Below are 24,260 nucleotides of genomic sequence, written 5' to 3' on the forward strand. Positions count from 1 at the left end.
TGACCTCATCTCACTATTAGGGTCTTGACTCTAATTCATGAAATAAATTAAATGACCCATATATTCAAAAAATAATAAGCAGGATCCAAGATACAATCTATCAATTTGAGGTTTATGTTTGCAATATTATCATCAGAAGCATTGACAAATACTTATCATATGCCAGTTGCTTTACAAGTATCCTTTTCTAGTACTGAAAATAATTGCAAACCCATTTTACCTCCACTAAACAGAAAAAACCATGATATAACTTGCCCAAAGTCACAAAACTGGAACTCAAATTTCTTACCCCCAAACGCTATCTGATTATAACACTATTTTTCCTAATAATTCATTCTAAAAATTTTCAAACTATCAAAAAATTTCTAAGAATGTTACAGTGACCATCCATATGCCTACTACCTAGGATCTATAAGTGACATTTTAGTATACTTTTTTTATTACTTACCTATCTGTTCAATCATTTTCAACATATTTCAAAGTTGTAAATGCCATACCATTTTTCAACATTACAATTACTTTCAAATATACAGAAAAAGTGAACAAACTGTACAGTAATACCCATGTATCACCCAGAATCTTCAATCACATTTGAGTTTATTGTTTTATTATGTCTATCCATTTGTCCACCCTTCCACTAATCCATCTTATTTTAATTACCTAAAATATGTCACAATCCAATTCCCTTCTGCCAAAAACAGAGATGTGAAAAGCTGTTTGTGTTTATAGCTATTATCTTACCTTAATTACTTTCTGTTCAATTAATATATAGCCTTGTAGACTAAATTTTTTCTCCATTTCTCTACCTTTTCTATCAGGAAACCTTTAGAGACAAAAATAGATGCACTAGTTGATGGGAACTCACTTGATTTTTTTAAGAAATTAAAAAAAATTCCCTTAGGGTATCAGAGAAAATGAAAAGAACTCATTTTTTTTTTAAATTACACTTCCTGATGACTAAATAGATTTTGTCAAACAAGAAATTTGATAATATCTCTGAAACTATTTTGCAAAAAAAAAAAAAAAAAATACCTACAAAACAAGAGATTATGATGCCTTTTACATTTTTGTGGTATTTATTGTCATGATTCTATGATATATACATATAACACATTTTCTGCTGGTAAAATTTTCTTCTCATTTTACATGAAGGGACTTCTAAATATCAGTATTTCCAGGGGTTCAGCTGTAATTCTTGAATTGCTGTATCACTTTATCATCATTAACTCCATCTACCCTTATGTTCTCTTACTCCTTCACTTTTAGCACAAGTACTTTCTAACTCACTGGAACTTCCAGTTTGTCAACTCATTTCATTTCAGTCTCTTACTCCCTGTCTACTTTCACTTTCTTTCCCATCAATCCTAGAGCCTATGAGATACGATTTTAACTTATGTCTTACTAGCACACTGCCTTATCTTGCTGTATTTATTAACTGTACTTTCCCCAAAACCTTCCAACACTCACTGAATGGACATCCAATTTGTTGAAATCATAGGGATTAATGAAACAACAACAATTCCTCCCTCTCACCGAACCGAAACAGCCACATCCAATATGGTAGCCTAGGAGACACCATTCAAAGAGAAACTGCCCTGAATAGTTGCAGTAAACTGACAATTTCTAGCCATTATAACTTCAGGATCCATTGTAGTTTTCATGCTAAGGCCACACACTCCCCAGACTTGCTCATCCAATGACAAGGTAGCTAGAGGAAGGCCACTGCTGCCCAAAATAGGACATCTCTAATAGCCAAAGTTGTCTGTTCTCAAGGCCAACATTCCCTGATTACCTGCCTAGCTGAGACTTTTACAAAGCAGCACTGTATTCAGTGGAAAGTCTTCTGTCTTCCCTTCCCCTCTTTTACAGGTGCCAGGCCTGCATTACAGTCTAAAGGCTTTCCCTGCTTGGTCCTGTTCCTCTCTTACTTCTGAAGACTTTCCCACACTAAAGCTCTTAATCTTCTAATTACATCTTAAAAACTATTTCTGGAGGACCCGAACTTTCATGTCACACTTCTCCTATTTCTAGCATTCTCAATTTTAAAAAATAATAATTATCCCACCTCTTGTGGAAATTCATTCCTTCATTAGTCTTGAGCCAAATCTGTTATATCACTTCATATACATTACTCCAAACTTAACTATTTTAAATTGTTTTCTCTCCTATATCACAACCTCTCCTCCTCCTAGCCCTTTTTCATCAACTATGAAGTCTCTGCGAAATTAAGAACAAACCTCTTTCAGCCTTGCATCATCCTCCATTGACCAGCTCTTCAGAGACAATGGTAAGATAGTACCTTTCAGAGGTCATCTAAAATGCTTCATCTCATTTGTTTATCCATCAACTACTTTTTGAGCTTACATGTTTTACAGCATTCCATGCCAAATGCTTATTAAAGACGTTAGGAATGTCAAATTCATGAGTGCTTTCCAGCACATTTTTCTAACCTGTCTATTCAATACACTTGCCTTATCTCTCACTTTGTCTTCAGTGACAACATCACTGTTTCCCTCCTTCATCTCCTCAACAAGTTCCTCTTTTATCATTACATTGTTTGATAGTAGTCCCTTTGGTCCAAGTTTATCTCTCCTCTATATATAATCCCTGGGAAGTCTTCTGCCTGTCAAATACATTTATTTACCTTTGTTTTGCCAATGCCTGACACAGTGCTTGAAAATGCTAAACAAATAAGTTCATGCCAATATTTATGTTAATGACTCCAAGCATACATACATCTCTTACTCTAGCTGGTCTCCTGGGTTTGAGAGATCAATATATTCAACTATCCATTGAAAGTCTTCAATCAATAAGATGCCTAAACACAAGTCATCCTCCTCCCCTTCAAAACTGTTGCTCTTGTATTCTCCATTCAATGAATGGTGCTACCAATCAACAGTCACTTGAGTCTAATACTTGCATTTCTTTCTTGACCTTCTTACATGCAATCAACTAGATTTAGCCAAATCTACCTCCTTTTCCCTTACTCTGATGCTAACTTAATTCAGTGTCTCAATTTCTCTCCTGATCTGCAATTGTCTCCTAACTGGTACCTGGGCTCTTGAGTTCTTGCTCCAAATCTGATGGCTAAATGTCACTTAACTATTCCTTCTAACAACCAAATCTGATCACATCTCTCCTTGGCTTAAATTCAATAGATCACTATGCCTAGCACTGCACACTGAAACTGTTTCTATGCAACATCTTCCTTTCCCTCCTCTTTTTGCCTCCCAGGAAAAAAGAGTGCAGTCACTTAGAATGATCCACAAAACTCTTCAGAAAGAGCCTCAGATCTCAGTATTTCTCATGGTGCAAATCTATCAACTTGCCGTTCTTCAATTACACTTTGGGTTTACAGTTATTTTGGGGCTGCTACAGGCAATATTTTCCTCTATATGCACTGGCTTTTCTTCAACATTCTTCACACTCAGCCTTTACCCAATCTAGGAAGTTATCTCGGAACCATTCTTGAAGTCTAACTCCAAATTGGTTTAAAAGCCCTTCTTCTAGGACCAACTGTTTGCCCTGCATGATTCTATCACCTTATTCTTCACATGAGATGCTGACTCTTTAACTGTTTAATTTTTTTTTAACAACTCCCCCATAAACTTGAAGCTGCTTAAATAAAGAATAATATCTTACTTTGTTTCTCTAGCCACTAGAACACTGTTTGGTTAAGTAATAAGCAAAAAGTGTTTTGAAGAAAAAAGAGCTACTTTAGTATGTCAGTAAAATTGCTAATTATTTTACAAAACAAATATAACCCGTGCTTGCTGCTTCTCACCTTCACCCTGAAGCAGGATACTAGACCTCTACAAGCTGTCCTTTCTGGGAATCATCCTTAAGTCCATCATACATGTTCAGAACAAGACCAGTCAGCTAACACTCACCTATTAAGTCAGTCAGCTTTGAGATACTGTGACAAAATTATAAGAAAAACAACTTAAAGGAGGAAAGTTTTGTTCTGGCTCATATTTTCAGAGGTTTCAGCCTGAGGTTGGCTGGCTCCATTGCTTTGGACCTGACATGAGGCAGAACATTATGGTGGAAGGGCATGGCAGTGGAAAGCTGTTCTGCTCTTGGAGTTAAGACACAGTCACAAAGGCAAGCTCCCAAGGACTCACAATCTTCAATGGGGTCCCACTCTTATAGCTTCTACCACCTCCTAGTAGTCCACTGAGGAATAAAACAGATTAATCCACTGACAGGTCAGAATCCTCTAGATCAAATCATTTCCAAAAGCTCTATCTTTGAACACTACTGAATTAGAGACAAAGTCCTCAACAAAAGAGCCTTTGAGGACACTCCAGATCCAAACCATAACACCTACCATGGCACATATGTCATTTTATCCCCCCTCTTTGTGTCTCTATGTGGTATTTTAAGTCTGATAATTCCGCTACCTCCAAAGTAAGATGAGAAAGCCTCTTCTGTTCTCCCCATTCAGGAATCTGTTTCCTGGGTTTTGTACTGTTGGTTACAATGGCTACTGTCACCTACAGGACACCAATGCAGCTTCTTTCAGTACTCTGACTCCCACTGAGGCCCACTTCCCCTCTGCTCTAATCGCTGTTTTGTTAAATAGGACTGCTGTCAACCATGGTGACTACATCTTTCACAACACTGAAGGCAAGTGGAAAGTGCAAAATGTTAGTCAATAAACTGACAGAGGAAAAAAGTATCTATCATCTAGTCTTCTACAGATTACAAGAGCCATGCTGTTTGCCTCCTGATTGTCTTGTTCTGGTTGTTTTTTTCCTAAAGCCCACCCATTTACCTCCCTTGATGGAGGGAGGTCTGGACCAGAAAACAAACAGAACCCAGGTTGATTTTAGAAATGCTGTTCTTTTAACAACTAAAGCTGTGTGACCCAGTGACATAGTTGGAGAGTGTCCCCCAAAGTTTCATGTTCTGGAAGCTTGGTCCCCAGTGTGGAAGTGTTCAGGTGGTAGACTCTTTAAGAAATAAAACATAGTACAATGGGAGCATTGTCTAGGAAGAAATTAAGGCTTGTCTCAGAGTGAGAGAGTTCTTAAAGAGAGCTGGTTGTCTTAAAGCAAGACCATTCAACATGTTTGGTCCCTTCTGCAATGAAGCCAGTCCCATTTCTGTTTCTCAGCCATGTTATAATGCAGCCAGGGACTCTTGCCAGGATCTTAGCCTCATGCTATTTAGACCTTCCAAAGACCTGAGTCCTCAGCAAGCCTCAGGAATTTTGTTTAGCATGGAAAGCATACTAAAATACCACCAGATTTAGGTCTTTGTATTTTATTTTTCCTAGAAAAAAATCAATTAATGTACCCTTGCATCAAAGACTATGTGCTGGTCAATTCTGCTAGTCTCCATATCCCAGGTATGCCTGAACCCCAGAGTAAATACAGGTGAAGACCACACTGGTAAAACCTCCCACCAAAAATGGCTTAAACATGAAAACAGAAACCAGAAATATCAAAACATGCAATATGCTTTTTGCTACATTCACATTCACAAATAGAAGTCTCCCATTCTTGAAAATATTTCACAAACTAACATTGTTATCTGAATATCAGTATGATTAGGCCAACAGTGTAAATACCTTCTGTATCATAGCACTTCAAGCAGTGGTAGGCACATCACCTCAGTCAGTATTCCAAAAGCTATTTCCAGGCAAAGACAAGCTGGGGAAAGGATAGCTGGAAAGATGGACAGTAGGTAATAATCTTCCCGACTGGGGGAGCAGTTAGTTAAGGTCATTGTACTGTTGGTTACAGTGGCTACTGTCACCTATAGGGCAGTAATGAACTATCATTAAGGTTATTCCTACAACTAGAAGGTTCATTCTTTGTCATTAGAACTTAAGAAAAATAACTTTTCCTCAATTCTACTCAGTTCCAAACCTACTTAGGAAAGTAATGTGTACCAACAAAATGTAACCCTAAAGACGAGAAATAGAATCAAGGGAGGAAAAAAAAAATTCTCTGAAAACAAATTTTAAACAAAGTGTGCAATGAATATTAACATTGACGAATGTTCAATTTCAATTAATAATTGAAATACATTAAGAAATTACAGCCTGCCTTTATGGTCATAAATAAGCAAATAATTTAGGTTAATATATTTTCCATCAAGCACTTTAATACAAGAAATTTTTCTTCAAAGTATCATTTCTGAGGATTTTCAAAATATTCAGTTATGAAAAATTAAACCTTCATTTTTGCCATTTTGATACTTTTGCCATCCTTTCAATCACCACTTTTATGGATTTTAACACCATGTTCTCCTGGAACTATTAAATTTTCATGAAGAAAAAGAAATTTACATCTGTTTAATTGTAATACTTTTAAGTTGACATCTATAAGAAATAGACCTCCAACCTTAAAAAAAATAAGATGGGATACACAGAGACTTTAACAGAAAAAGAAAATAAAAACAGTCAAGAAAGAACTCTGGTATAGATTTCACTCAATTTTAAGCACTAGATAACTTTAATCTAGAAAGAAGACATCAATTCAGTCATAACTATAATTTTTAAAATAGCATATTATACCTTAATAGAGAATTTGGATAGTAGTGATTTTAAAACAAGCAATGATATCAGGAAAAAAATACCCCTCCTTTTGTTGTTTTTATTTAATTTGTAAATTCCTACTGCAGGTGGTCCTTCAGACAATATCATAAAAGATTATTAAAAATATTAATAAATAAGGCTATTTATTTAAAATTTGGGCACTTTTTCAAAACTATCTATTCTCAATGCTTAATTATCTTCAAGGTACACATGGTCTCCAATCTAAGTTAATATGATTGATTTTTTTTAACAAAATTACTAGCATATGCATACCCACAAACTGAATGTTATCTCCATTCAAAGTATCATTTTGAATAGTTGTACATCAATTCTACTCAAGAAAATTCAAAAAAAGGCATTCTAAAATACTTTAATTGATGAATTATGTATTCATCCCAAGAGGGCTACTTCAAATGAAGGCATGTATTTTAACAAATAAACTTTGGTGTATCTGTTACATCTTGATTAGCCTAACTAATCAATAGTCACATGAAATGAGGGGAAAAAAATGCAAGACACATATTTATCCAAAAAATATTAATTTTCATTTGAAATTTACACATTTAAAATAAATAAAGGAAAAGCAGGTAAATATTATAAAGTCAAACAATAACAAAGGGCCCTTATATTAATCACCTTTTGAGAATTGAGTAATTATTGAAAGTAAAGGAAAAAAACCTGTAGCAAGCAGTCTACAATAAATAGCAATCACTAAGGGCAATCTTTAAAGCCTACACATATAAATTTCTTAAGTTTTATAAACTTTACTCATCCATTAGTTTTAGTTGTAGTCTATGCAGAAATAGTTCCAAATTATAAACAACAATTCATTAAAAATGCAGCTCTTCTTAAAATAATACCACTGCTCTAGAAAAACTGCTATCAATTACATTCTAACACTTTTAAGGACAATAACATTTTTTTTCTGATTTGTGTGGTGTTTTGGAATAGGAATAATTAAAAACTAGTCTGAAATCACTCAATGCATATAGATAAAAACATCTAGACATTTAAAATATATATAAATTTTATTCAATTCATCTTCATCAAAACTCTTCCCAAAAGTAGTTTTAAGTTTTTAAAATACAAGGCCTGAAAGTTACCTTCTTTATTTTTTATGAGAGTTGTGTAAAATGAAAATTTTGACCACAAACTGTAGGTGTTAGATGCCTTAAACCAAACTACTGCAATTAATATGAAATTCTAAATACCAAATATAAAGCCACATAAATAGTATAACAGCCAAGTACTGTCTAAGAAGCCATATGTTTTTTCCCATTGTTCAAAAAAAGGAGATGACTTCCCGTCACTTATGTTTCTGATTAGCAAGGTGATTTATGCCACAATCACTAAAAATGCCAGCAAGTGAATGAGAAAATGCATAGTGACTGCACCAGATGTGCACAATAAACAGGAATCCCATTGTAATCTCTGGTACTTAGTTTATATGAAGGTAATGTAGGAAACACTCTTGGATATGGCAAAGTCACTCTTTTTTTTACATTTGACTATAAATGATATGAAATAAATTGTGTGTTTTATACTTTATGGCATGCATACATTGATAAATTAGGTACCGTTTTGTATCCCGACTTATCTACAAGACAAACCTGGCTAAGATCATGGGGATTAATTGCTTCAGAAGTGTGAAATGCAGCTTTTCCATTCTTTTCTGCACACTCAGTGAAGAAACAATGATTAATCACTGTTTAACTATTCTCTTGAGGATCTACAAGATTGCCAAAGCAGGACTTATCCTCATAAATCCAAAAAATACAGGTTTAGATTTGTTGCCAACAACAGAAAGAACATGAACTTAAACCCATTTGTTATCAGATTAAAATAATGTCAAAGTTTTAGAAACCTACTGGTACACAATTCTCTTTAGTGACTTCAGTGAGAAATTAGATTAACATGTAAGATATAACGTGTTTTAAAATGGGTAAGGAATATTTTTTTAGCTTATGTAAGATCCTGTCCAAATAATATCAAATTACATACTATTAAATGTGAACAGAAAACCTTCCTTAGCTATATCAATAAATTCCTGTTTCATTTATAAAAATTAAAATACACACTATCAGATGAAAAACACTTTCAATAGATTTCTCATGAAATGGCTACTTATTTTAAAATATTTTATTTTAGACAGCAACAGCTGAATGGAATTTGGGTAAAACTACTTAGTTCCAATATTACTAACAAATGCCTTATCAAGGGTACATATAACTGAGAGTATAAAACACCAAACTTCTAAGACTATACCATGAATGATCCAAAAACATGTAATGTTTTCAACATAAATACAGAAGAACAAAAGTCTCAAACATATTCAAATAATTTAGGCTTTCAAAATATCTTCAACACATATTCACTAGCATACTGAATGCACTGCATCTCTTAAGTTGAAGAAAAGTTATTGTTCATATCATTTACAAAATTTTGAGCACATATTTTTAATAATTGAAACCTTATTCTGTCTCAATAATAAATGCAATGTTAGTGACTTTCCTGTCAAATCATTACAAACTAAAGACTAACAGAAATTTCCTTTAAATGGGTCAGCTGTTCATAGACTACAAAGGAATACTAAAGTTGGGAATACTCTAAAGTAAAACTTCAAATTTCTATGACAAATAGAAATGTTTGGTGAATATATTTTACTTAGAAGAAACAGCCACCTCTCAATTATAAATGGTTGTTTTTCTATTTGTCTCATTATAAGTTTATATATCTTCTCCCATCCAATTCATCAACTTTCCTGCTTCTTTCAGATCTGCTAAGTACCACAGAAGACGACTATAACCGCAAAGAAGAGAAAGGGAAGTTGTTGGTTCATTTCACTGTTCATTAAGCCCTTGAAAGAGTGAATGAGAGGAAGAGAAGATGAACCAGATTCTCTATTTTCTACATTTTACTATTATTTAGGATTGGCTCTCTATTATCACAAAAGAGTACACATACAGTGAAAACCTAAAAAAACTTCTCAGTGAACTTTGAAAAAAAATGCTCACATGATATAATTTAAAAAGTAAAACATCCTCAAAGGATATATTATTTAAGAAGTATATCTCCAGATAGTTCAGTATCTGCCATAGAGTAAATAATTAATAAATATTTGTGGATCAAATGAATTCATATTGAAATAATTTCAAAGCTAAAAAACATTATAGAACTTAAAGCAAATCATTACCTTTTTGCTACATTTCCAAACATCTTCTCCACTCAAAAATTTTCAATTCAAATGAAAAATAGTTAAGAGTCATCCTTATGTGTATTGCTGAAAACACACCACTAGCATAAAACCCCATAGAGACAAGTTTCTCTTGTTTAATTTACAAAGATTGGAAGCTCAAGGATAAACACAGCATACAGAGAAACATGAGTGCATGAGAATAACATAGTTGGTATTTCTGCACTAAGATTTTTGCAAACAAGTTTGCACTTATAAACGAAAAGTCACCACAGATGGTTTATTTAGACTAGTAAGTTAAACGGAGAAACAGATAAAAAAAATTGCAATGTATAGGAGAAAGATGTGTGAAGTGCATGGAAGAGATACAAATGATGATGTTAAATAATGAAGTATTTAACAGGGAATCAGGTAAGAAGAGGTTAAAAGAGTTGGTGGTTAACAAGTGAACTTTTCACTTGTGAAATAGAGAATTCCCTAAGGACTCTTCTCAGAGTTAGCCCATGAAATGTCAGGCAGCCTCTCCCCAAATAGTACATGTTTCACATACTATACAATGATATAAATATATCCCTAAAGAAATTGAAAGAGATCTTTCATTGTTGCTTAAAGGGCAATTTGATAAGCTACACCCTGCATTTAAAGGGAAACTAGATGCACAAGACATCTTATTTCTATTATTCCTTCCATAAGAGCCCTCTTTCTAAAAGCAGAGTACTTAAGAAAGTTGAAAGGATACTGAGTACACACTCTCACTTGCATCAGAAGACAAGTGAATATATAGATGTATAGGAGATATCATTCCAATGTCTTTCATCTCAGTAAAAAGGACATTATTTCAGATTATAGGGAAAAGGGGAATTGTAAAGAACTGAAATTTGTTGCTGGGCATCTTGGTGCATACCTGTAATCTCAGCTACTCAGGGAGGCTGAGGCAGGAGGATTCCAAGTTCCAGGCCAGCCTTGGCAACCTATTGAAACCTAGTCTCAAAATAAAAAATTGAAAATAAAACAAAACAGCAACAACAACAACAAAAAAAGACAGCAGTAGCTCAATGGTAGATTGCCCCAGGGTTCAATCTCCAGTACAAGAGGCAGGGTGGGGGAGGGGCATTTAAATCAGAGGAATGAGTGAGTCACTAGTGGTGCTATGGGGAATACTCTTCACAGGCTCCTCAATTTTTTGGCCTTTTAACTGATCCCATACCACCTACTATTCTCACTTAGGTACTACAGTATGGGTCATAGTGAACAAGCAATTTGAATCATGTCACAGGACACCATAATCAGTATCTACAGCCACAGGGGCAGCTGAATCACTAAAGAGTACAGGGAGCTTGACAAGAATGGGTAAAAAGAATAACACTATTACAACTCAAAAGCATATGCCCACTCCATATTATACCAGTAGACTTCTGATGCCATTATCTTATCCCATGTTTATTAACTATGCTTCTGGGCTAAGGCAGCTAGGAGGAATATGTATCGTAATGAACACTACAAACCCTTGGCATTTGTGGATTTTTACAATTACAATTTTACCTAGTTCAAGGAATCTAAGACATGAAGTACTTCATTTTTTGCCAAGTGCATTTGAACAATGACCTACCTAAGACTGGTATAAGAAAGAAGCTGATGGCTGGGAATGTGCCTGGCATGCACGGGGCGCTGGGTTCGATCCTCAGCACCACATAAAAATAAAGATGTTGTGTCCACCGAAAACTGAAAAATAAATACTAAAAAATAGGGAGGGAGGGAGGGAGGAAGGAAGGAAGGAAGGGGAGAGAAAGGAGGAGAGAGAAAAGAGGGGAGAGAAGAGAAGAGAGAAGCGAAGCTGATGGCCCTGCATCCCATCTTAACATAGCTTGGTGATTCTCTAGCATTCTATGGAAATATTCACTAACTTGATATTCTTTAAAAACATCAAGAGATAAGTCATACATAAATGCCTGCTGTATGTCTTAATTCCATTAATTCCATTAACAGAAACATTTAACCACAAAAATCCTAAACTGGAAATGAAATCACTAATTTATACGGCTAAAGTTAAAAAAAAATTATTAAGAAGTAAGAATTACAGAATAAGCTTAAAAGACATGAGAAGCAGCTAATCATGATGCTTCTTGTATGTCACACAAGCTAAACACAGCATGAAGTTTAACCAAAAGCTTTTTAAAAATGCATCTGTGCCCATATTCTCTGCCTTCTTCCTTTTAAAGATAAATCATCCTTTCTCCTGTTTAAGGATAAACCATTTCCTTTATGAGGCAGTCTAACATTGTACACATTACTTTAATAATCTTCCACTTTTTTTGCATAATCACTCTTAAAAATAAGCCTCGCTTGACCCTAACTTTCCCCTTCATCTGCCATATGTGTTTCTCTTCTGTCGGTCACCTGAATGCCTTCACCTTTTGTTCTCTACGAAGCTGTTCTTCTAAAAGTCATCAATAACTCCCCATTCGAAAATTCAACAGAATTCACAAGTCCAACTTCAGTGACCAGTAGAATTTACCATAAATAATCACTTCTCCTTCCTTGAAGTACTTACATCCCTTTCAGATATTCAGAGACATGGGAGTTTTTCTCTCACCTCACTGGGTTTTCCATTCCTAACCTCCTTTACACTCCCTCTCTTAATCCTTTTACTTAAGGTTCCCCAAGGATAGGACATAGTAGTTATATCTACCAGACTGTATTTAAAAGTTAACTTTTATACAATCTACAACTGACAATTTTTCCTTCATCCAAAACATCTCCCTTACCCATTTACCCTGTCCAAACTTTGAACTCTCCCTGAACCCAGGTCAGCGTCTCCTTAACCTCTCCACTCAAATATACAATTTTCCATGTTCAAAATCAACCTTCTGACCTTCTCCCAACTGTATTCCTTTTATAATCTTCCCCTTCTTCATTAAATGAAAGTTTCTCTCCTGTTACTCAAACCAAAAACACTAAATTCATTCTCCACTTATTGCTTTCTCTTAACTCAAATCCAACAAATCAGCAAACCCTGTTGTTCAAATGACAGTTTTCTCTCACTTCTAACATTCTACGTGGTGTCTCTGCATCTGCCCTTGCTACCTTAAAATCTGTTCTCAAACTGGCAATCAATAATAATTCTTTTAAACTACAATACTACTAAGGAAACTCCCCAATAGCTCTCTATCTCATTCAGAATAAAAGCCAAATGCAGGCATTTAAAAGATATAAATTCCGAGTTACTTTCTTAATTTAATATCCATTAGTAGAGAGTAACTGCAGTAACTGACCTTTAGGCTTTCCTTGAACAATTCAGCAATATTTTTGCCTCACAGCCTTTGTATATCTTATTCTCTGTGCCTAGACACTCATTCCCTCATGTTCTCCAGGTCTTTAATGTTCCCTTCTCAATGAGGCTTTCCGTGTACATGCTACTTTAAAATCTCTACCCCTCTCCCTATATTATAAACTCCCTAGGTCCCACTTCTTGTATTATTCTCCATCATGGAATCACTATCTAACCTACTACACATTTACTTATCTAGCTACCTGTCAACCTCTCTGCCTTCAAACATAACCTTAATCAAGTTAAGGATTTTTGTCTATTTTGTTTTCACTGTGACAGATTCTGTAACAGTCTTCAAGGGGTTCAGACTGATTTCAAATTTCTCCTTAGGAATAATAGGATAGCAGAAAAGATTTTGGGAGTAAATCCCTCAATGTTCTGAGGAAAATTATTTTAAGCTTAAATATTGAACTAAATCATCAATCAATTGAGAGAATAAATAAGTACATTTTCTAATATGCACAACTCAAAAAATTCATCTTCCACTAAACCTTTCTAAAATTTTATTTAAGTGAATCTAAGAATGAGGATGGCAATGGGATAAAAGAAACAATAACTAACACAGTAATACAATAAAAGAAATCTGAGAATGGCACTTCATTGAAAGGCCAAGGAAACTGGAGATTACTTAAAAAACAGTGTAGCCAACAAAATGTCATTTTGTGATTTAGGAGCCTGAAAGGACAACTGTGAAATGCTATCAATAAAAATAGAAGTATATCTCTCTTGTGAGCAATAAATGAAAATAATGGCAGTTTAAAAGTCTAATAAAAACAAACAAAAACTATATGCAAGGCAAACCATGGTACAAACGTGAAGCATAATGTAGTATAATTTTAAGCCAATGAAAAAAGTTTAAAAATCTTCAATTCTGAGGGGAAAAAAATGTCCACTGGTCAGCTAGCTCTGAAGAAAAAACAGAACTAAGTGATATTCTGGATTGATACATAATTGCTATATGAGAAAAACAATCACTATGTAAGAAATAACAATTACATATAATAAAATAATAAAAGTAGAATCATTTCTCTATAATGTTCTTAGCTGAAAGTCATTTATTACTATCATAAGGTATTCCGACAATCAAAAAATGGGGAAAAAAAGTGTTGACAAAATATGGAGAACCTGCAGCCCTCATACATTGTTAATGTGAATATAAAATAGTGCAGCCACTATATAAAATAGTCTTGATAACTCCTCAAAAAGTTATACACAATATTAAAATATGACTGAGCAATTCTACTCATAGGTATATACCCAAAAGAACTGAGACAGATATTCAAATAGGTACATGTGTACACATGTTAATAGCAGCACTAACTCACAATAGTTGAAAAATAAACTGAATAAACAAACTGAAGTATATACATACAATGGAGTATTAGTATTCAGCTAAGAAAAATAATTCAGTACCAGTAAGTGCTACAACATGGATAAAAAAAAATGAAAATATTATGCTAAGTGAAAGAAGCCAAACACAAAATGCCACATATGATTACATTCATATGAAATATGCAGTAAAGCTACACCATGGAGACAGAATACAGACTAATAGATACCACAAGTGTAAGTAAGGCAGACTTTATAAAGAGAAACTGCTTATTGAGTATTTTACCTTGATGTTATATAAATGTTTTTGGAACTAGATAGAGGTAGTAAGTAGTAAAATATTGTGAATGTATTAAATGCCAGGGAACTAATTACTTTAAAGGTTGATTTTTATATTTTATAAATTTGAACAAACTATCTTAAAATAAAAAGATATTCTGCTTTTAATTCACCCTTTTCTAGTCTCATATTTGCAAAGTACTTAGAAGATTTCCATAATTTTCTTTCAAAGACTCTTGGAAACTAACATTTATGATTTTTGGGAAAAAAACATTTATTTGGAATTCACTAATCATTTAGGCTTCATTTCAGTTTCTTTTGTTAAATTCAAGTAAAAATAATAGATTTTATTTTCAAAGTATTACATTAGTTCATCTCTATATATTAGGATTAAGGATAATTTTTATCTTACTTCTAACATTTCAATATTTACCAAATTTTTTAACATAAAATATTACTTTTATAATCAGAAAAAATGCAATTTATTAAAAGGATAAAACATGAATGAGTACTTAGAAGAGACTATTGAGGAAAAGATCTGGGTTATCCAATGATGATACACAGAACTTACAAAGATAACAATGTTTCAGACCAAGAATGATTTGAAGGTATCAGAATACACATCCAATTAATGCAGATAAAAGGAAAAGAATACAGAAAAATGTACCTTACCATAAAGGGTTGATTGTATCCAGAGACTTATTCTCCTTTAAAATTCTGAGATATCACTATTTGTGTCTGTGCTCCCCCTACACTCAAACCCCAATAAGGGCTCTAGCCTTCCTCAATAGTTACCCTTCCATCAAGTCACTTGATAGCTTATAGAGAATGGGGACAGTGAAGAGAAGACAGACAAGAAAAAGCAGCTTGGCTGAGGCAGAAAAACTGTCTCATTCCCCTTACTTTTCCAACAAGTCAGTCATGAACAAACTTACGAGTAATCTAAAGCAGGATTTTTGAAATTGTAAACTCGACATATTATTAAATAGGAAAATAAATTTAGTTATTGGCTTTAGCATGTATTACATGAAATATAAAAGAACAAGAGCACAAAGTACATCCTATGTAATTAGTATAAAAATTGCTTCAACTTTTTTTCAGTTTCATATAGGAACTGGCTTACAAATGTAAAATTTTTCTTATTATTGGCTATGGTAGGAAAAAATTGTGAACATGACCTGAGAAATTTTCAACTCTACATTTATCCTAATTTTTTTTAGAGGAGTAGGAAATTAAGTGGAGGCTTAAAGGATATGAAAATATTTGGGGAAAAAAAATATCTATGGATAGAAAAAGTACAGCCCTGAAAATTGCTAAGACTGCTGGTGAGAAATGTTTCTTAAAGCTTCCACCACATATTTCATGGACAAAAAAATCTATACAATTACTATGGTAAAGGGTATTCACAGTATTCAATGTTTAAATGTATATTATGAATAAATAGATGCTTACCTTTCAGAAGAACTTTACTAATCCACAAATCTGTTTGATACTTGAAAATGCATGTTTTTGTTATGGTTCAAAGATGACACCAGCTCAATACAACAGATTTCACCAAATAGAAGTCTTGACTGGTAAACAGGAATTGAAGAGGAATCAAGATCTAGAGACCAACTGACTTCTCCCTCGACTGTTGGAAAAACATCTACCTAAAAAATAAATAAATAAAATAACTTCAATACTCCAATTCCAGTAGCAAACTAAAATGTTCCTATTCCAGTAGGGAACCCTAAACTAAACCAAACAATGCAAAATGGCAGGCCAAACAAAAATTCATGTCAAAATATTTTAGGCTCCTGTAGGACAAACATTACTCTACTCACTAATCACTTTCCATTATCTATTTTAACTCCAGGAGGAAAGTATCATTTTATAATACCAATAATAAAAGACATCTCTCTCTTTCTCTCTCTCTCTCTCTCTCTCACACACACACACACACACACACACACACACACAGAGTCAGACCTCACTATAAAACAAATCACTTGTTATAACTTCATTTAACTTTCTCCTGAAATGACATACGAATCTACTCTTCTAACAAACAGTAAAATAATATATTTTAAAATGATATAAAAAATGGAAATTTGACATTTTGAAAACATGTAAAAATTCCATTAAAAATGGATTTCAAAGCATTAATAAAATATAAAATTAGAGTATGATTACATCTGTGATGACAAGTGAATATTATTTGAGTGGAAAATTAATTTACATAGCTTTTTCCTAGAGCAAAAGAAAAAACACATTACTTCATTTAGTAATGTATTTCCATAAATCATATGATGTAATCATATTTCTATACAAAATCCAAAATAACTAAAGTTCTTAAATAGACTATCCAATTTAAGTAAAAACCTTGTAATATAATAAATTACTAAACATATTATCATCCACCTCTAGATTTCATTTTTAGTTTATTAACATTCAACAACCTGTTAAGAAGTATTGGTGGCACACTATATGTGCAAAAATATAGCAGCCTTCAGGTAATATGATGTAAAATGTCAGTGGCAGACAACTAAAAAATATGATAGCAAATCGACCTTAAAATTACTGAGAGTTGAAAGGAATTAATTAGATCAAACACATTTTAGTATCATGTGCTCCTTAAACCAAATAACAGAAGTAACCCACTGGAAAAAGGATTTCCAGAAACTGTCTTATGGCATTTTAGATATTTCTATTTTATTAAATATAATTCATGTTTCATCTGTGTTTGTATTCTTGTTTGCAATAATTTATTATATTAAAATGCAGAACTTCTGGGCTCAGGATGTGGCTCAGCGGTAGAGCGCTTGCCTACCACACACGAGGTCCTAGGTTCGATTCTCAGTACCACATAAAAATGAATAAAGTATTGTGTTCAACTACAACTAAAAAATAAATATTTTTTAAAAATGCAGAACTTCCTATTTATTTATATAATTAATTGGTGCTGGAAATTGAATCCAGGGGTGCTCTTCTTATTTTGACATGATTTTGGCATGAGATAGCCCTAGCTCTTATTTTTTTTATTTTTGAGACAGTCTCAGTAAAATTGCCCAGGTAGCCCTGAACTTTTGATACTCCTCTCTCAGCCTTCTGAGTAGCTGGGATTATAGGTGTGCACCAACACCTGGCTTAGCATTTCCTTATTTTAAACTTTCAATCTTATCTGAAAAGTTTCAAATGATACTCTTCTAAATTATAATATACATACAGAGAATATCTTAATGTTGTCACTGGATCTTTGCACAGCAATATATTCACATAACTTTTCTTCTATGGTTGAACCAAAAATTTCTGACCATTAAAATAAAATGTGTCTTTCTCATCTTTGCTTTGTAAAAACAGACCATTTTTGTCTCTTTAGAGTGAAAGTATTCAAATATCATTCGACTACTTTAACATTATCTGTTTTATGATTAACGTGTATTTAAGTAACACTGAATATATATTGTCATACCACTGTCTTACCATTATTTAAAGAATGATGGCTATTTACCTCAAGAGGTATGACTATAACCAAAAGAAAAAGTGACTACAATCAATGTCCTGAGTAATTGTAATTTATTTTATTTCTAAATACATACTTTAAACCAATTATGGGCCAACTTTCCATTTCTTACAATGCTAGGGTCATTAATTACCCTTATTTTGACATAATATATTGAATATATCATGCCAAATATATTGAATGTATCATGTCAAATTGATATACAGTGAAGGAAACCAAGATAGGAGAAAAAGAGAGGGCATTATAGGCAAAATTAGGAAACACATATGATCCCCTGTACACTCAGTAAGACCACAGCAAACAACTACACTTCCTCAGCAATTCATATGCAGAACTATTTACCAGGCTCTCCATGAAGACTATACTGGCTCTTTTTCTAGTTATTCTCTTAGGAATGACATAAATATTGAGAAATCTAGAAATAGATATACACATGCACATATAAAAAATTATTGTCAGTATGTAAGTTACTGCTGCCCTGGGACTGCAATAATTTATGTAACATCTGTTTTCATATTTTTCTAATTTTTTCCCTAATTAGCATGCATATTTAACGCATAAATGCTCAGACCACCTTTTTTCTGCTGACTGTGCCCATTTTTCCCCCTGAAGTTGTGTACTCCTAGGTAGAATTTAGAATAGATGGAAACCAAAAGTTTATTGAAAGTACTAATTTTAAAATGTAAACAGTACTAAACTAATTTTCAAGAGAACACTGAAGTCTTAGGAGTTTTCACAAGTACATGTCAATCTGTCAGCAATAGTCATGTACTAAATAAAGGCCCAAATGAAACAAAAACAAATAAACAAAAAACCTACATAAAAGCAAAATTCCAATATTGTCTTAACTTTGAATTCTAACTTTCCTAAGAACTAAGAAACTTATTAAAATAGCTATGATTTCTTGTCTCGACAGGGTTGGTACAATTTTTAAATGTTTATGCCTCAAACAACTAAAATAAATGGACAAATCCCACATAGTAAATATCAAGATGTGTGTGACCAACCATCTCCTTTTTAAATTGTAAACCTCAAATACAATGCAGATTCAACAAAAGGACAAAGTTTTAGTCTAAAGCTTATGAAAGTTCAATCCAAGTTCTGGAAAGCTCTTAAATCAAAATATTACTTATATTCACTTTTAATAGAAAAAGTAAAACTAAAGGCAGATCAAATCAATGCAACCACAACTTAAGTATTCTCAAATGACAATGCTTAGGATGACAACAATGTAGCCCTATCTGAACTTTACTCCAGAATTAATCACTTTGTATATTAATTGCTTATTTATAGACTTTAGTCAGTCATTTGCTATTTGTCATCTACTGTCAAGACTATTCTGGGTCTTTGTAAACACTAAAATTGGGTTAGCCTTCAAGGAGCTTACATTTTTACTTGGGAAAACAGCACATAATTATGCAAATGCATAACTGTGAGATTTTTATACCAGGAAACGGGATTTAGTTCAGAGATCAGCAAAGGCCTAAGAAACAGTTTTAAGATGAGGTCTTAGTGTTATAGGATGTATTCCAACCTAGGGCACAGCAAGTGCAAAGGTCCAAAAATAAGTAAGACCAGCACATTTTATGTCAAGAAAGACCAGTTGCAACCGGAAAGGGAACATATGAGAACCAAAATGAGGCAGAAAAAGTAAGCAAAGACACTAAAGGGTTTTAAATAAGTTATGACAATCAACTCTACTTTGAAAAATACCACATTTGGCTAACTCACAGTGAGGGCCAAAAGGTGGCAGGGGAAGAGTCAAATGTGAGATAAGAATAACCTAAACAAAGGTGATAGAGAAGGCAGAAGAGACTTTTGTGATTACAATCAGCTGATCTTGGTGGGAGATTAGATTATGTAGAGGATGAGTATGGCTAGCAATTCCTTTCACTGATGTACTGAACTCTGAAAGAAGATAAGGCACAGAGGGAAAGAGCTTAAATTTAGGTTTAGGCATGTTAAACAGTTTACCTGTTGCTGATGTCTCATAGGCATTTCAATTTAAATGTCTGCAGTTATAAGAAATGTCTGGGCTAGGATCAAATTTAGAATTTGCCAGAATATGAGCATTTATAAAAAATGAAAACCTATATTCTTTTCCCATCAGGAAAAATCTTCAAAAATCCAATGCCTTCCTAGTTTTTAGCTATTACACTATATCAGAATAGGGAAGTATTTCATATCTTGACAAACTCATTTAGGCTATTATTGGTTAATCCACACAGCATATTTGTATTTTATGTCTTATTTTGAACTGCTTAATAGTAGTTATCATTTAAGGAAATTATTTACTTTGAAATAGAATTGCATTTAGTACTCTAAAAATATACATTAAAAGTCATTAATCCTCACAATAATCTTAATTATCACATCCACTTTTCAGATGAGGACAGTCAAGTTTAGGGAAGTGTAAAGTTACTAGTAAGTCACTAAATGATAAAGCTTCCAACTCAGGTTATCCGAACTCATGGTCCATGCCATGTCCACCTAAAATAAAGGGTAGTATGTGTAGTATCAAGAGTCTTGAACTGTAAAAATAGATCAATTTCAGTTACAATCCTGACCACAGAACACCACGTAAGTACTCTGATCTATGTTTCCTCACCTGAAATTCTTAGTAAAACCTACTGACATTTTAGGAAATGTAAGTCAAACATCTGAACTGACATACCCATACCATCACATGTTCCTCCTACCAACGGGGTGAGAGGTGCCAATGGAGGGAGGACTTAGAGGCTATTCACTGATCTTATTGTCCTTCAACTAACAAACACTGACCATGAAAGCTTTGAAAACTAAACAGCATGTGGAATGGCAGGCAGGTCATTGGGAACAGCTAATCAGTTCTCCTCTGCTCTTCTCCCAAGTAGCAAAAAACAACATCCATCAGAAAAGACAGAAGCCAAAATTCTAAAAACTGCCAGTGAAGAATTCAGCAGTGCTTCAAAACCTTTAGTGTGCATAAAAACCATCTAAGAAGCTTATCAAAGTGGTGATTCAGAAACAGACTGACAGGACAGATAGATGTGAATGGTGGGAACATAAAGTAAAGGGAATAATTCTACCAACTGGGTCCACTATGCTGACCCCTGCATGCTTCTTTTCCAAGAAGCAATTTACCTGCAGCCCTCCCTCACTAAAATGAAGTAACAGGATATTTTATATTCCTCAGCAAACTACCATTTATCTACAGGAGAAATGCAGGCACAAAATAATTCCAATAAGAGGCACCCAAGTTACCCTGAAGGGGAAGACTTTTGTGAGATTTTCACAAACTAGATGCTGGAACTCAGGAAGAGAAGGATAATTCCCCCTAACCATAAACTCTATAAGAAGAGATATATCAGAATATATCTACCAACTATAACCACTTTCCATTCTTTAGGCACAAAATTTTTAAATTTTTGAACATACATATTTTATTCAACCTAATTAAATCATATCCTACTTCATAAAAACTGAAAATTTTAAATTATTACTATCACAATGTGTATTTTCAGTAAAAAACAAGAGATGACTAAATAAAAAATTTCAACTATACAAAAAAAATGCCTGCATGATTTTCCTTAATATAAAATTTAATCTTCTGGTTAAAAATTAAGTCATTTACTGATATTTTTGGTAGAAGACATAGGAATTGTTTAATGGAGATGAATATGAAAAATTTTGTTGCGAAATTTATATGTAAAAGGATACAATAACAGCTAACAAAAAAGGACAAAAAGGAGTAAGAGCTTACATCTAACCTTGCTTAATGACACTAATGGACATTAATATACACTGGTACCAAAGGAGCATTCAGGACAGAAAATGTTTCCCATACTTCCAATCAAACTTAAAACGTTTGTGTCAGTCTTCTCGTCTGCATGGAACTGTCTATACTGAGTACTGTTGAACAAACTGCACTCAATAATCTGATCTGCTGGCACACGAAGTTAGGGCTATTCAGCATTGTTCTGGTGGCATAGAGATTCTAACTCCAAAAAAATTCCCAACTTTCCCCCAAGGATAACTACTTGTTTTTTAATTTTGAAATTTCAACATGAATATTTTTCTTTCAAGGCCTATCTATGAAAATGAATATAGTCCACTGAAATTTAGTTTTTTACATAGTTCTCCCTGTATTCTTCTAAATCAATGAAAATATTCAAGCGATTTTTTACCCCTTGACATTTACATACATGCCAGAACCATGTTAGGAAATAATGTCAAACATAATAAAGTCTCCTTGAAAAATGAACATTAGTAACAATATTAAGTTATCTTATTCAATGCCTCCTCCTCACCACCAAAAAAAAAAAAAAAAAAAAAACAAGAGGAAATTAACACTAACTCCATATAGCTAGCAAATGGTATGGCTGGGGAGTTGAACCCAAGCAATATGACTCCTGTCCATTTGGTCTTAACCCTGCCACATTGATTTAAAATGAATTCTAAGTATAACATAGATAAGTTTACCTGACCATAATGTACTCTGCTCATGAATTTCCTTCAACTTCATAAACCTTGATAGATTTATATCACTGTTTTTGAGATATGGCTCTGTCCCTTTAGCTTTATTAAATGAAATGCTTCCAAGATGTCCTAATACAATCTATCTTCACTTACCAAAATGACTCTTCATCTCATAATAATATAGAACATTTTTCTCCCAAATATTCATGCTTATTTTTCACTAACCATAGTTGGTATCAAACTAGATCCCAGATTACATTAAGCTCAAAGCAGAACAGAAACCAATGCACATGAAATTCAAGAAGAGAATTTTTTGAAATTCAAATGTTATACATTCAATATTGCTCTTGATGCCAAAAATACAGTCTTTGTACTGAATAAACTGGTTCCACATAGGATCAAGCAGATTTCAAGTTCAATTTAGCTTAAGAAAAACAAATATATTTGTTCCTAACATTCTTTTCAAATGAACCAAAGGAGGCTGGGTCAATCCAGAGACACAGGATTCAATGAAATCTTGAAGAACACCAGTCAAAATGAACCCATGGAAAGTCAGAAAATTCCAGGAACTATTATTTTTCACTAAGAAAACAGCAGATTAATCTAACTCTGATAAAAAAAAAAAAAAAAAAAAGAATTCCTTCAGCTAATTTCAGTCTTTGTTCATTTCCTGTGGCCAAAAAACAAAGGCCATGGGACTTTTCAAAACAGGTATCTTTCACAATATAATAAGAAGACAAGCATCGTCTATAATTTTGTTTCATATTCTACATTTTTCAATTCTAGCCTTCTTATTCTGCATCTCATTAACTACTCCTTATATTACCCCATTTGTTTCAAAGTTCCTTAAAAAGAAAATCCAATGCCATTTTGTGATATCACCTGGTGTCACCTTTTATCCAATAAATACTATCTACATGATCAAATTGTTCAAAAAGAAAAGTCCGAACTGTATTTGGTTGCACTAGAGAAAAGCCAAAGAAAAGGACCATCCCAGGTTAGTCTTAAACTCTGAGGGAGCTTTGGTTCTCAGAAAATGAAAGGCAACACTGATTAAAACTAGAAAAAGAGGCAGAAGAGTTGAGTGTGCTCAATAAAGGACTCAATCATTTAGATTTTTTTTTTCCCCTAGCTTGTGGCTCATGATTTTTCCACCACTCATTTTACTACCAAACTACTGTTCCTTTATTGATCTCACTGCCTTTTATCTCTCTGTTATCTCTTTCTCACAGAGAAATAAAGGAAATCTTAACAGGATAATGTTGTTAATCAGCAGCAATACAGAAAAATGGTTGAATCAATTACCAAGTACTTAGTGAGAAAGACAGCTCTAAGGGAGATAGAGTAATAAAAACACAAACTAGCATTGTGGGTACAGAACTGTAGGACTTAGAGGCAAAAGAATATGAGAGAAATGATGGTGCCTACACAGAATGCAAAAGAAAAGTTAGTTTATTACATTCCCAAGATTTCTAAATTTTGTGGCATGAAAGGTACAAAAACAGGGTAGAGACAAAAAAGGCCAAGTTGGAGAAAAACAAGATACTCTTTTCCCAACATCTTCCTTCAGTATCTTGATCCCTAAAACAGGTATGTTGAGGATAAAAGAAGGAATGAGAGTATT

The 24,260-nt window shown here is 33.5% G+C and overlaps 1 protein-coding gene across 13 annotated transcripts in view; it reads right to left on the reverse strand.

The window, feature by feature from the left end:
• Tbc1d5 (TBC1 domain family member 5) overlaps positions 1 to 24,260 on the reverse strand; it is a 517,207-nt gene that overhangs the window by 376,001 nt on the left and 116,946 nt on the right. For 11 of the 13 annotated variants that reach the window (XR_011709183.1, XM_071619394.1, XM_071619380.1 and 8 more), the window contains one exon: positions 16,129 to 16,325. The gene's annotated coding sequence lies outside the window, so the exon portion shown is untranslated. Of the gene's footprint in view, positions 1 to 10,644; positions 10,722 to 16,128; positions 16,326 to 24,260 lie in introns of all 13 variants that reach the window. The other 2 variants (XM_071619384.1, XM_071619381.1) reach the window with 1 other exon arrangement.

This window comes from Marmota flaviventris, chromosome 1, assembly GCF_047511675.1.
Source record: "Marmota flaviventris isolate mMarFla1 chromosome 1, mMarFla1.hap1, whole genome shotgun sequence".
In the NCBI taxonomy this organism is placed as follows: domain Eukaryota; kingdom Metazoa; phylum Chordata; class Mammalia; order Rodentia; family Sciuridae; genus Marmota; species Marmota flaviventris.